Source organism: Monodon monoceros, unplaced genomic scaffold, assembly GCF_005190385.1.
Source record: "Monodon monoceros isolate NGI ecotype Baffin Bay Population unplaced genomic scaffold, NGI_Narwhal_1 Super_Scaffold_5, whole genome shotgun sequence".
NCBI classification, from domain to species: Eukaryota; Metazoa; Chordata; class Mammalia; order Artiodactyla; family Monodontidae; genus Monodon; species Monodon monoceros.
This window is the reverse complement of record NW_021703782.1, coordinates 59,680,942-59,693,728: the sequence shown is the minus strand read 5'-3', so window position 1 is coordinate 59,693,728 and position 12,787 is coordinate 59,680,942. Positions and strand designations below refer to the sequence as shown.

Sequence of the window (12,787 nt, the reverse complement as noted above, 5' to 3'; positions counted from 1 at the left end):
GATCTCTGGAAAGCTCCCAAATATTTTAGAATTAAATAAGACATTTCTAAATAACCAAAGAGTCAAAGAAGAAACAAAAAGTGGAGTTAGAAAGTATTTTCAACTGAATAAAAATGAAAACACACCACATTAAACTTTATGTGATGCTGCTAAAGCAGTTTTTAGAGGGAGATCTGTAGTACACAACATCTATATTAGAAAAAAGGAAAGGTCTCAACTCAATGACTTCAGCTTCTACCCTAAGACCAGGAAAAAGTAGGGCAAATAAAACCCAAAGTAAGCAGAAGAGAGTAAATAATAAAGATCATAGCAGAATTCAGTGAGGTAGAAAATAGTAAAACAGGAAAAGTAAATGAAACAGAAAGCTTACTCTTTAAAATGGTCAATAAATTGATAGATGTCTAGACAGACATGTCTGATCAGAAATTAAAGATGTCAGGAATGAGAGAAGTGACATCTCTAATCGACAGATCATATGGGAATATAACAACTTTATACCAATAACCTTGACAACTTAGAAAAAATAATCAATTCCTTGAAAGACACAAATTACCAAAGCTCATTCAAGAAGAAATAGATAATGTGAGTAAACCTCTATCTACTACAGAAATTGAATTTATAGTTAAAAACATTCCCACAAGAAAAATTCCAGGCCCAGATGGCTTCACTGAAGAATAATGCTAACAGTTTTCCCAAAAATTACAGAGGAAAGAATACTTTCCAATCTATACTCTGATACCAAAACCAGACATAGATTTTCTTTTTTTTTTTTTTTTTTGCGGTATGCGGGCCTCTCACTGTCTTGGCCTCTCCCGTTGCGGAGCACAGGCTCCGGACGCGCAGGCTCAGCGGCCATGGCTCACGGGCCCAGCCGCTCCGCCCGCGGGATGTGGGATCCTCCCAGACCGGGGCACGAACCCGCGTCCCCTGCATCGGCAGGCGGACTCCCAACCACTACACCACCAGGGAAGACCCGACATAGATATTTTTTAAAGGAAACTAGAGACCAATATTCCCCATAAACATAAATAAAAATTCTAAAAAGCTAAATCTAACAATATCCATAAAAGATAATATATCAAGACCAAGTGGAGTCAATAATTGGTTTCAAAGGTAGTTCAGGGTTTCAGGGATGGTGAATTAAATGTAATTCACCATGTCAAGAAACTAAAAAAAGAATACCTTAGGATCACCTAAATAGGTACCAAAAAGGATCTTGCTGTGATTTACGTCATAGAGTGCTCTGCCTATGCTTTCCTCTGAGAGTTTTATAGTGTCTGGCCTTACATTTAGGTCTTTGATCCATTTTGAGCTTATTTTTGTGTATGGTGTTAGGAAGTGTTCTGATTTCATTCTTTTACATGTAGCTGTCCAGTTTTCCCAGCACCACTTATTGAAGAGGCTGTGTTTCTCCACTGTATATTCTTGCCTCCGTTACCAAAGATAAGGTGACCATATGTGCGTGGGTTTATCTCTGGGCTTTCTATCCTGTTCCATTGATCCATATTTCTGTTTTTGTACCAGTACCAAACTGCCTTGATTACTGTAGCTTTGTAGTAGAGTCTGAAGTCAGGGAGCCTGATTCCTCCAGCTCTGCTTTTCTTTCTCAAGATTGCTTTGGCCATTCGGGGTCTTTTGTGTTTCCATACATATTGTAAAATTTTTTGTTCTAGTTCTGTGAAAAATGCCAGTGGTAGTTTGATAGGGATTGCATTGAATCTGTAGATTGCTTTGGGTAGTATAGTCATTTTCACAATGTTGATTCTTCCAATCCAAGAACGTGGTATATTTCTCCATCTGTTTGTATCGTCTTTAATTTCTTTCATCAGTGTCTCATAGTTTTCTGCATACAGGTCTTTTGTCTCCTTAGGTAGGTTTATTCCTAGGTATTTTATTCTTTTTGTTGCAATGGTAAATGCGAGTGTTTCCTTGATTTGCCTTTCTGATTTTCTGTTGTTAGTGTACAGGAATGCAAGAGATTTCTGTGCATTAATTTTGTATCCTGCTACATTACCAAATTCATTGATTAGCTCTAGTAGTTTTCTAGTGGCATCTTTAGGACTACCTACGTAGAGTATCATGTCATCTGCAAACAGTGACAGTTTTACTTCTTCTTTTCCAATTTGGATTCTTTTTATTTCTTTTTCTTCTCTGATTGCCATGGCTAAAACTCCCCAAACTATGCTGAATAACAGTGGTGAGAGTGGGCACCCCTGTCTTGTTCCTGATCTTAGAGGAAATGCTTTCAGTTTTTCACCTTTGAGAATGATGTTGGCTGTGGGTTTGTCAATATGGCTTTTACTTTGCTGAGGTAGGTTCCCTCTATGCCCACTTTCTGGAGAGTTTTTATCATAAATGGGTGCTGAATTTTGTCAAAAGCTTTTTCTGCATCTATTGAGATTATCCTACAGCAATGGAAATAAAAACAAAAATAAACAAATGGGACCTAATGAAACTTAAAATCTTTTGCACAGGGCTTCCCTGGTGGCACAGTGGTTGATAGTCCCCCTGCCGATTCAGGGGACACGGGTTCGTGCCCCGGTCCGGGAAGATCCCACATGCCGTGGAGCGGCGAGGCCCGTGAGCCATGGCCGCTGAGCCTGCGCGTCCGGAGCCTGTGCTCTGCAATGGGAGAGGCCACAACAGTGAGAGGCCCGTGTACCGCAAAAAAAGAAAAAAAAAAAACCTTTTGCACAGAAAAGGAAACCATAAACAAGATGAAAAGACAACCCTCAGAATGGGAGAAAATATTTGCAAACGAAGCAACTGACAAAGAATTAATCTCCAAAATACACAAGCAGCTCATGCAGTGCAATATCAAAAAAATAAACCGAATCCAAAAATGGGCGGAAGACCTAAATAGACATTCCTCGAAAGTAGACATACAAATTGCCAACAAACATATGAAAAGATACTCAATGTCACTAATCATTAGAGAACTGCAAATCAAAACTGCAATGAAGTATCACCTCACACCACTCAGAATGGCCATGATAAAAAATCTACAAACAATAAATGCTGGAGAGGGTGTGGAGAAAAGGGAACCCTCTTGCAGTGTTGGTGGGAATGTACATTGATACAGCCACTATGGAGCACAGTATGGAGGTTCTTTAAAAAATGAAAAATAGAACTACCATATGACCCAGCAATCCCACTACTGGGTATGTACCCTGAGAAAATCATAATTCAAAAAGATACATGTACCACAATGTTCACTGCAGCGCTATTTACAGTAGCCAGGACATGGAAGCAACCTAAATGTCCATCAACAGATGAATGGATAGAGAAGATGTGGCACATATATACAATGGAATATTACTCAGCCATAAAAGGAAATGAAATTGAGTCATTTGTAGTGAGGTGGATGGACCTAGAATCTGTTATACAAAGTGAAGTCAGAAAGAGAAAAACACATACGGGATGCTAACGCATACATACGGAATCTGAAAAAAATGGTAGTGATGAACCTAGTGGCAAGGCAGGAATAAAGACACAGACGTAGCGAATGGGCTTGAGGACACGGCGGGTAAGGGGAAGCTGGGACGAACTGAGAGAGTAGCACTGACATATATACACTGCCAAATGTAGAATGGACGGCTAGTGAGAAGCTGCTGCATAGCACAGGGAGATCAGCTCAATGCTTTGTGACGACCTAGAAGGGTGGGATAGCGAGGCTCAAGAGGCAGGGGATATGGGGATATATGTATACATATAGCTGATTCACTTTGTTGTACAGCAGAAACTAACACAACATTTAAAGCAATTATACTCCAATAAAGGTATTTTAAAAATAAATAAATAAAAAATAGAAAAAAAAATAGGTACCAAAAACGTATTTGACAAAATCCAGTGTCCATTTCTGATAAAACCCTCTGCAGAGGAGACAACAAAAGAACAATTATTTAGCCTGATAAAGTGCATCTATGACAAACCTATAGTTAACATCGTACTTAATGGTGAAAGACTGACTGCTTCTCCTCTATGATCAGGAACAAGATAGAAATGGTGGCTCCTATCACTTCTGTTCTTTGTTATGCTGGAGGTTCTAGCCAGTGCAATTGGGCAAGAAAAAGAAATGAAAGGTATTGAGAAAGGAAGATGTAAAGCTTTCTTTATTCACAAACAACATGATCTTCTATGTAGAAACTCAGACAGAATCTATAAAATAGCTACAAGAACTATTAAGTTTTAAACAGTTTCAAGACACCAGGGCTCCTTTGAGAAATTGCTAATTCTAAGGCTTGGGCACGGAAAATATAAGATGAGCCTTAGGCATCTTGTAGTGTGAAAAAACAAGAACGTGCTGAGAAAAGGAAAAAAAGACACACAAAAAAGATGGAAGTAAGTCCAAGGGACACAAGACCCAACCTAGAAGAGCTCCCAAAGGCCAGAGCTGGAATAAGTTAAGTGACAATATTTAAAAAATCAATCATATGTCTATTTACTAATAACCAAACATTGGAAGTTACAATTAAAAAGCAATACCATTTACAATAGCATCAATACATATGGAACACTTAGGAATAAGTCTGACAAAAGATGTGTAAGACCTGTACACTGACAACTACAAAACATTTCTGAAAGAAGTTAAAGACATAAATAAATGGAGAGGTATTATTTAGTCACGGATTATAGGACTCAATATTGTTAAGTTCTTCCCAAATTGTTCTAAAGATTCTATACAATTCAAATCCAAATCCCAATAGGGTTTTTTTTGGTAGAAGTTGACAAAGTGATTCTAAAATTCATAAAAAAAAGCAAATGACATAGAATAGACGAACAACTTTGAAAAAGAAGAAAAGAGGGCTAACAAAATTACCTGATTTCAAACTTTACTATGAATCTACAATAATCAAGACAATAAGTTATTGGAGTAAAAATAGACAAACACACCAACAAATAGAATACAGTTCCAAAACTGACCCATACCTAAATGGACAACCAGTTTTCAACAAAGATGCAAAGGCTTTTCAGTGCAGAAAGGACAGCCTTTTAAACAAATATTGCTGGAACAGTTGGATATTCATATTTTTAAAGAGTGAACCCTCATCCATCTCACAACATATACAAAAGCTAACTCAAAATGGATTGCAGGGTACAGGTTAACAACTCTGAAACTGCTTTACATGTATACTGGGGTTGAACAAATAAGTACTAAATGGATGGTGAGAACCATGTTTCTCACTGCTGGAGAGAGACATTATGGACAAACATTATGTGGTAATGGAAAAGAGCAACATCAGTATGAATTCACATTTAGCGTAATATAGATAAAAATGGATAGATGCAGAAGTAATTATAGATGTGTATATCCATCAGTTAGCATACATACATATATTTCCTGGCTCTGCTTGCTGAGAGAACCTAGACATAGTGACACCCCAGTAGCAGAAACCAGCATATCCAGTGCCCGCATCTTGGTTCCTAAATAACATACCCCCAGAAAAGTATCTAGGGCTCCTTTGAGAAATGGCTGATTCTAAGGCTGGAGCACTGAAAATATACGATGACCTTAGGCATCTTGTAGTGTCAGGAAACAAAGTGCTGAGAAGAGAAAAAAAAAGGAAAAGAGTAAGTCCAAGGGACACAGGAGCCAACCTACAGGAGCTGGAATGGCCAGAACTAGAATAAGTTGAGTGGCAAAATAAAAACATAGTACTTGATTATAACTTAAAGTATAAAACTAATATACATGAATCCATACTGGTACAATAAATTATTGAAGAAATAAATAAGTGGAGAAGAAGAGACAAATAATAAATACCATTTATAGTACTGATCTTACAAAAGGATTCCAAATAATTTATGTAGATACTCATCTCCAGGAAGTAAAGCATAATTCCTCCCCCCACCTCCCTGGAGCATGGGCTATACTTAGTGACTTGCTTCCAAAAAAGTGGAAGTGACTTGCTTCCATGCTTTAGCATGGAAAGGATAAGAAAAAACAAAAAGATTAACTTTACAGTGGAGAAACCTGGCAAACATCACTTTGGCTGGGTGATCATGGTTAAGCAGCACCGGTGATAAAGCATGTTGATAGCATGTGTCCACCCACGCCCACTTCTCCCAAAAATCATCCCAATCTAATGAAGAGAAACATCAGACAACCCCAAATTGAGGGACATTCTACAAAATATCTGACCTGTACTGCTCAAGATGGTCATGGTCATTAAAAACAAGGAAAGACTAAGAAACTGTCAAGGATCAGAGAAGACTAAGGGGGCATGAGCCCTAAACACAATAAGAAATTCTGGACTGAATTCTGGAACAGAAAACAGTTAAAATAAACTGGTGAGGGCTTCCCTGGTGGCGCAGTGGTTGAGAGTCCGCCTGCCGATGCAGGGGACACGGGTTCGTGCCCCGGTCCGGGAAGATCCCGCATGCCGCGGAGCGGCTGGGCCCGTGAGCCATGGCCGCTGAGCCTGCGTTTCCGGAGCCTGTGCTCCGCAATGGGAGAGGCCGCAACAGTGAGAGGCCCACGTACCGCAAAAAAAAAACCCAAAACTGGTGAAATCTAAATAAAGTCTGAAGTGTAGTTAATAGTAATGTACCTATATTGACTGCCTAGTTTCGACAAATTTACCATGGGTATATAAGATGTTAATAATAAGACAAAGTGGATGAGTGGTATACAGGAACCCTATATACCTTTGCAACTTTTCTGCAAGTCTAAAACTATTCCAAAGTAAAAATTTTGTTATAAAAATGGATTATAGACATAAGTGTAAAAAGTAAAACCATAAAACTTCTATAACAAAATATGTAATAAAATATTTTCGACTTTGAGTTAGGTAAAGATTTTTTAGAAAAGATGCCAACAGTATAATCCAGAAAAGGTAAAATTGATAAATTACATTTTACCAAAATTAAATCTTCTGCTATTTGAAAGACACTGTTTGGGAATGAAAAGACAAGCTGACTAGGAGAAAATATCTGCAAATCATATATCCAGTACAAGACTTGTATCAGTAATGTATAAAGAACTCTTAAAATTCAATAATAACCTGATTTAAAATGGACAAAAGATCTGAACAGACACCAGAGAAGATATAAAGATAATAAATGAGCACATGTTCAAAATCATTAACCTTAGGATGATGCAAATTAATACCACAAGGAAAAACCACTACACACACATCAGAATGAGCTCGATTTACCAAGCATTGGTAAGGACGCAGAGGAACTAGAACTCTCATACTATGCTGGTGGGGATGTAAAAAGGTACCATCAGTTTGAAAAGTTCGGAAGTTTCTTAAATATTTAAACATATTACCCGTCATATAACCCAACTATTCTACTCCTAGGTATTTACCCTCCTCCCCAAAAAAGAAAGCCTATGTCCATACAAGGTATTATAACATCAATGGTCATAATTACTTTAATCGTAATACTCAATAACTGGACATAACCCAATTGTCCATCAACAGGTGAATGGATAAACTAACTGTGGTATATCCTTATAATGGGACAATACTCATCAATAAAAGGAAATAAAATATTGTTACCTGCAACAATATGGATAAATCTCAAAATAAGTATGCTGACTGAAAGAAGCCAGACAAAAAAAAAAAGAATGCATACTGTATGATTTCATTTATATAAACTTCAGGAAATGTAAACTAATTTATATTGACAGAAACAGAGGAGTAATTGCAGGGGTTGGGAGGGTGGGACCGGGCTTGATGGGACAGGGAGTGGTGGAACAAAGAGAATATAAAGAGACACAAGGAAACTATTGGGGTGACTGCATGGCCATTATTTTGATTGCAGTTATGGTTTCACAGATATGTGCATATATCAAAGTTGTACACTTTACATATGTGCAGTTTATTTTATGTCACATATACTTCAACAAACCTGTTTTTTAAAAAAAATCAACAAGCACAAAACCTGGAAAACCTGAAAATACACTAAGCCTGGAAATGAGAAGCTTGAAAAAAGGGATGATGGCTTTTGACAAACAGCTGATGGCACAGCAAGTGAAAGATTGATTAAACTTGGTCTATGTGGCTTCAAGAGAGAACTAGTACCCACGAAGTAGAAATGAAAAAGAAGCTGCGCCAGATACACGAGAAGAATATTCTACAATTCCAATTCGAGCTGTCCAAACATGGATTTCTCTGTAGGGTAAAGCACCCTCGCAAAGGAGTTTAAGCAGAAACTCAAACAATCACCTGTTAAGTGAGGTCCTAGAAGAAATTCCCACTTGAGATAGGAGACAGTATTTCTTCACCTTTAAAGGTACTAGTTATAAAAACAGAATAGTTTCCACTTGGGGGGAAATTTATTTAATCATATTCATCAGACCATAAAGCCACCGACACCAAATATTCTGAATGGTTTAAAGTATTTGGGAATATATGAGCAAGGTTAATGAACACACTTGTCAATCGTCAACTGGGTCATCCACACAGGGAAAGCAATAAAGAAGGCTTCAAAAATAAACATAGTTTGTAAAATATGTATTTATCTGGTTCATCTGTTTTTGCACATACTAAATTTTTATGAATTTCTTGAGGGAAAGGAGCACTCATAATGTTTACCATGTAATTCTAAGTACTTTTAAGTCAATAACTAATAATAATTGCTGCCGTTTATTGAATATATATTACAAGCCTAGAAATTTGAGCAAAGCATTTTGAACACATGAACTTTACAATACTGCAAGATAGCTATTATCCCCATTTTACAAATGAAAAATCATAGGCTGAGGGAAGTTAAGGGGACCTTCACATTGAGGATCTGAAGCCAAGTCTGGCTCCAAAGCCCAATGATATAAGATTGCCTCCTAGTTCACTGAAGAAATAGGGACCATCTGATGGTCACTGTGTAATCTCTTTCCTCCCTATCCAAATATTTCCTATAATCCTGCCCAATTTATTTTTCAAAAATACAAATTTTCTCATGTTATTCATCCAGCTTCATTTCCCTCAGTGCCTTGTAACTCCTCTCCTTAGAAGTCTAAACTCATCAACATGGTGAATGAGAGACCTTCCTGTCCACTTTTCCAACACCACTTCCATTTATTTCTCCTGTATATTCCAGATATACTAAAATACTGGCAAGTCTTATGAAATGCAATACATCTGTACTTTCTGTTTTCACTTCCCTGAATGCCCTTCCTCTTATTTTCAGCCTGGTGAAGAAACTTTTATCCTTCCAGACTCACTTTAAATATTGTCTCCTCTATTGAAATCTTCATTGACATTCCAGCAACAATTAGAGTACCTTGTTTTACATGTACATCACTCTATTCATACTAATAATTATTTGCGATTTTGTTTCTTGCAAAAAAAATCTCAAAAACAGTTATTCATCTCTAAATCACCAGTACCCAAGCCCAATTCCTGACATATGGAAAAGGTTCAATAAATGTTTATTGACTAAATGAATGGATGATGGACAGGTGGATGAATAAGCAATTAAATGGCTATAGTAACCAGTAACAAGAATTAAACTAAACTTGAATTAAACAAGAATAAGGAAAACATAAGGGTTTTCCCTTTTTATTGATATACAAAAGAAATTGTACTGCCTATGACAGAGATATACTAGTTGCCACAATTATAACAGACACACTACACCTTGTTAATTCTACATGATTTCATCCTAAATTATGCCTTAATTGAAGCAACTATTATTACCTAGACTATTTGATCGTGCAGCCCTATTAAAACAGTTTATTCAATCAAAACTAAGGGTATATATAATTTGATGCAAAAATTAATTCTCAAGACTATATAAAATGGTTGGAAACCAGGGGATCTGTGAACTACTCTGATTACTTGTCAAGAAGAAAGCCAGAGAAATAAACTTTTTGTGACCTCCTCCCAGAAACAAAACTATTCACAGATTTTACCATTTCAAGATACAACCTTGTTTAGAGTTCTCCTCCTGCAGATAATACGACATCAAAAAACCTCCCGCCATTTAAAATTTCAGGTTCCTTGCTTCCATTCTTCATGATTTAAAATTAAAATATTTTTATGCCTGGCCAATGTATCTTTGATTAAGTTCCTAAAATCAGTCTTAATATATAAGGGGGATAATTTAAGGTACATTTTGGGGGGGCTTCTTTTTTCATCTTATTCACTTGTACAGAGCTGACATGGAAATAGCTTAGTTTCCTGTTGGACACTGGTGTTTTATGTTATAATCAGGCTAGACCTAATTCTTTTTAAAAATGCAAAATAAGATGGAACTAAAAAAAAGTCAAGAAGCTTTGAGAACCACTCTCAGCTAATGGAAAAATTATTTTAATTACAAGAGAAATGTTTGAAAGCAATCTTCCAGGTGAAAACAAAGCATTAGTTATCGGCTGAGGAAAATGCTTTTCCTAAAGAAATATTCACATGTGCAGAAATCCTTAGTCTATGAAATAAACACCTTATACAGGTAGGTAAAAAAAAAATTCACACCTTGGTAATTTTCTTCTAAAATGCTGCCTCATTATAGCAATAACATTTTGATTTATGCTAGAAAGGGTTCCTTTCTGAAAAATTAAAATGTATTTTAAAAAACACATAGGAAGAAAACTGTGGTGCTCTATAAAGTACTCAAACAGTATATAGCAGTCAGCTTTGCTTTAAAAGGACAAAAGAGGCATTTTAAACCACATTGACTGTAATCATCTCTTTTTTCTGAAACATGATAGTAAAATGGGGATAATAACTGAATGATTTCAGATCCCAGCACTGAAAAATTTGGACTATAAAATGAAAAGACAAAAACAAAACTTTGGGCTAAGCTGTCCATTAAACAAAAGGAGAATATTTTCCAAAAGCTGGTGTAAATCTTCTCAGATTAGGCGGCAAACACAAGATATGCAATTTGTTTTCATTTTTCCCTTTACTATCTTCAACTTTGTTCCTGAGTTTCCTTTTATAAATAAACAGGTTAACATAAGGAGGTAACTGATTGCTTAACTTATCACATGTGATCTTTCAAGGGAAATGTTTCAGTTCATTCAAGTTCTGGCTCCTTTCAATATTTCTTGTCTCCTACATGAGAATATGATATTCCATAAAAGGAAAGAACACCATGTGTGAATTAAGTAAGAAGGGTTCATGAGAGAACTGGAATCTAATTACACAAACACACTTCCCTACAGGTGGATATAAGTTCAGAAATCTCTGAAATCTCATCTTTAAAGGCTAGCAGTGCTTTTTTAATTATGCTAAAAGTCCCTTGTCTGCTTGATCTCTCATGAACAATTTTAATCAGGCAAGTCTAATACACTCAGTCTCACAGACAACTTACCAGAGCGCTCAACTATGAGCTAATGGGAAGACAAGGAACCACAAGGATTTTTATTAAAAGGAAAAAATGGCCAGCCTAGAGATTTGGCCAGCAATAAAGATTAAATCATGCTTTTTCCCCACTCAGCCTACTTAAGAACTACAGACATGTAATTAATTTGCTCTTGAGATTTACTCTGTAAACATAAACACACCATTTAAAACATATTACATCCTTACAACTCACAGTGGTTTTTCATTTTTCTCCTTTCGCATTCACAAATGGACTATTATACTAACAACCAGTTTGCCAGACTCTAAGAATAACCCCTAAAATGTATCTCTTCCACCCAAAAGGAGAGCCACAATCACTCTCTTTAGTCTATAAGACTCCTGACAAGATCAAAATGAATGTGAAATGATAATTAAAAGGACCAAAAATAACCCCATCTCCACCTTTTAGTTGATCCCCAAGTGCACTTGCTCCTTTAGCTATCTCCAGTCCTCAGTCCATTCTGAGGCCCTTTCAGTACAGCAGCCTACCCCAACCTTCATTTTTCAACTGCTCTAAACTACCTAAACCTAAGAGCCGCCATTTTAAACTCCTTTCTCTTAATCAATACAACCCATAAACTCCAAAAATGTATTGATGGTTGCCCTGATCCTAAGTGTCGGCGTGTATGCTACACTGAATTGATTTTCTCTATCTTGATCTCCCAAACTGCTTCGAAATTAAAAATTCAAAACTGTAAACGCTGATCATAGTTTACCTGATTAGTTGCTGTGTGGTTTGTAGCATATTCTCAACCCCCTCTGTGCCTCATTTCTTTCATCTGTAATACTGTAATTAACAATACACTCCCTTAAAGAGTTGATGTAAGAATAAAACGACATAATAAATAAAAGAGTTGATGTAAGGATTAAATGACATAATACACCTGGCGCACTGTGCACACTTAATACATTTAAGTTTCCCTCCAGCAAGTCCCAGATCAGTGTTTCCGGGCCCTTCAAGCATAATCTTTAGCATTTCTGTCAGAACCACCAAGAAGATACTCAGTTTCTCACATTCTCCCTGGCAATCTTTGCCAGCCTCAGGACTCACCAGTAACCCTTACTCAGACCCTTTTTTATTTCCCATCTCTACACTCAGCTCTATCCCTTTTGAGGTTTGCCAGCTATTTTCATTCTAGGGCTCCCTGGGCATCGCTGCCTCACTCAGTTTTTCTGTGCACTGAGTCACGTTTGCTTATTCATTAGAGAGTGCTTCATTTACCTTTGCTACAGTTTTGACCTGCCTGGTTCTTTTCCTCATTAGTGCTATGCTTCTTACTAATTGCAATTGCACACCATCAGTTTAATTCGACGCTTTTCTATTTTCATTGACTCAAAAGGCTACTCCTCACAGTTAAACTAAGAGACAGCAAATTAAAATATAATAGATTAGGATAAATAGTGATGACTATAGCCCAGGAAAAAACATTTGGTTAATTCTAGGAAAATAATTTTTTTTTTTTACAATCAACATACACTATATGCATTTCACCTAT

General features: G+C 36.8%; 1 protein-coding gene across 7 annotated transcripts in view; it reads right to left on the bottom strand.

Moving 5' to 3' along the window:
* RFX3 (regulatory factor X3) overlaps window positions 1-12,787 on the bottom strand; it is a 288,861-nt gene that overhangs the window by 191,728 nt on the left and 84,346 nt on the right. The window contains exon 1 of one of the 7 annotated variants that reach the window (XM_029201566.1): window positions 5,438-5,478. The exons of the other annotated variants lie outside the window; for them this stretch is intronic. The gene's annotated coding sequence lies outside the window, so the exon portion shown is untranslated. Of the gene's footprint in view, window positions 1-5,437; window positions 5,479-12,787 lie in introns of those variants that run through there. 7 annotated transcript variants of the gene reach the window in all.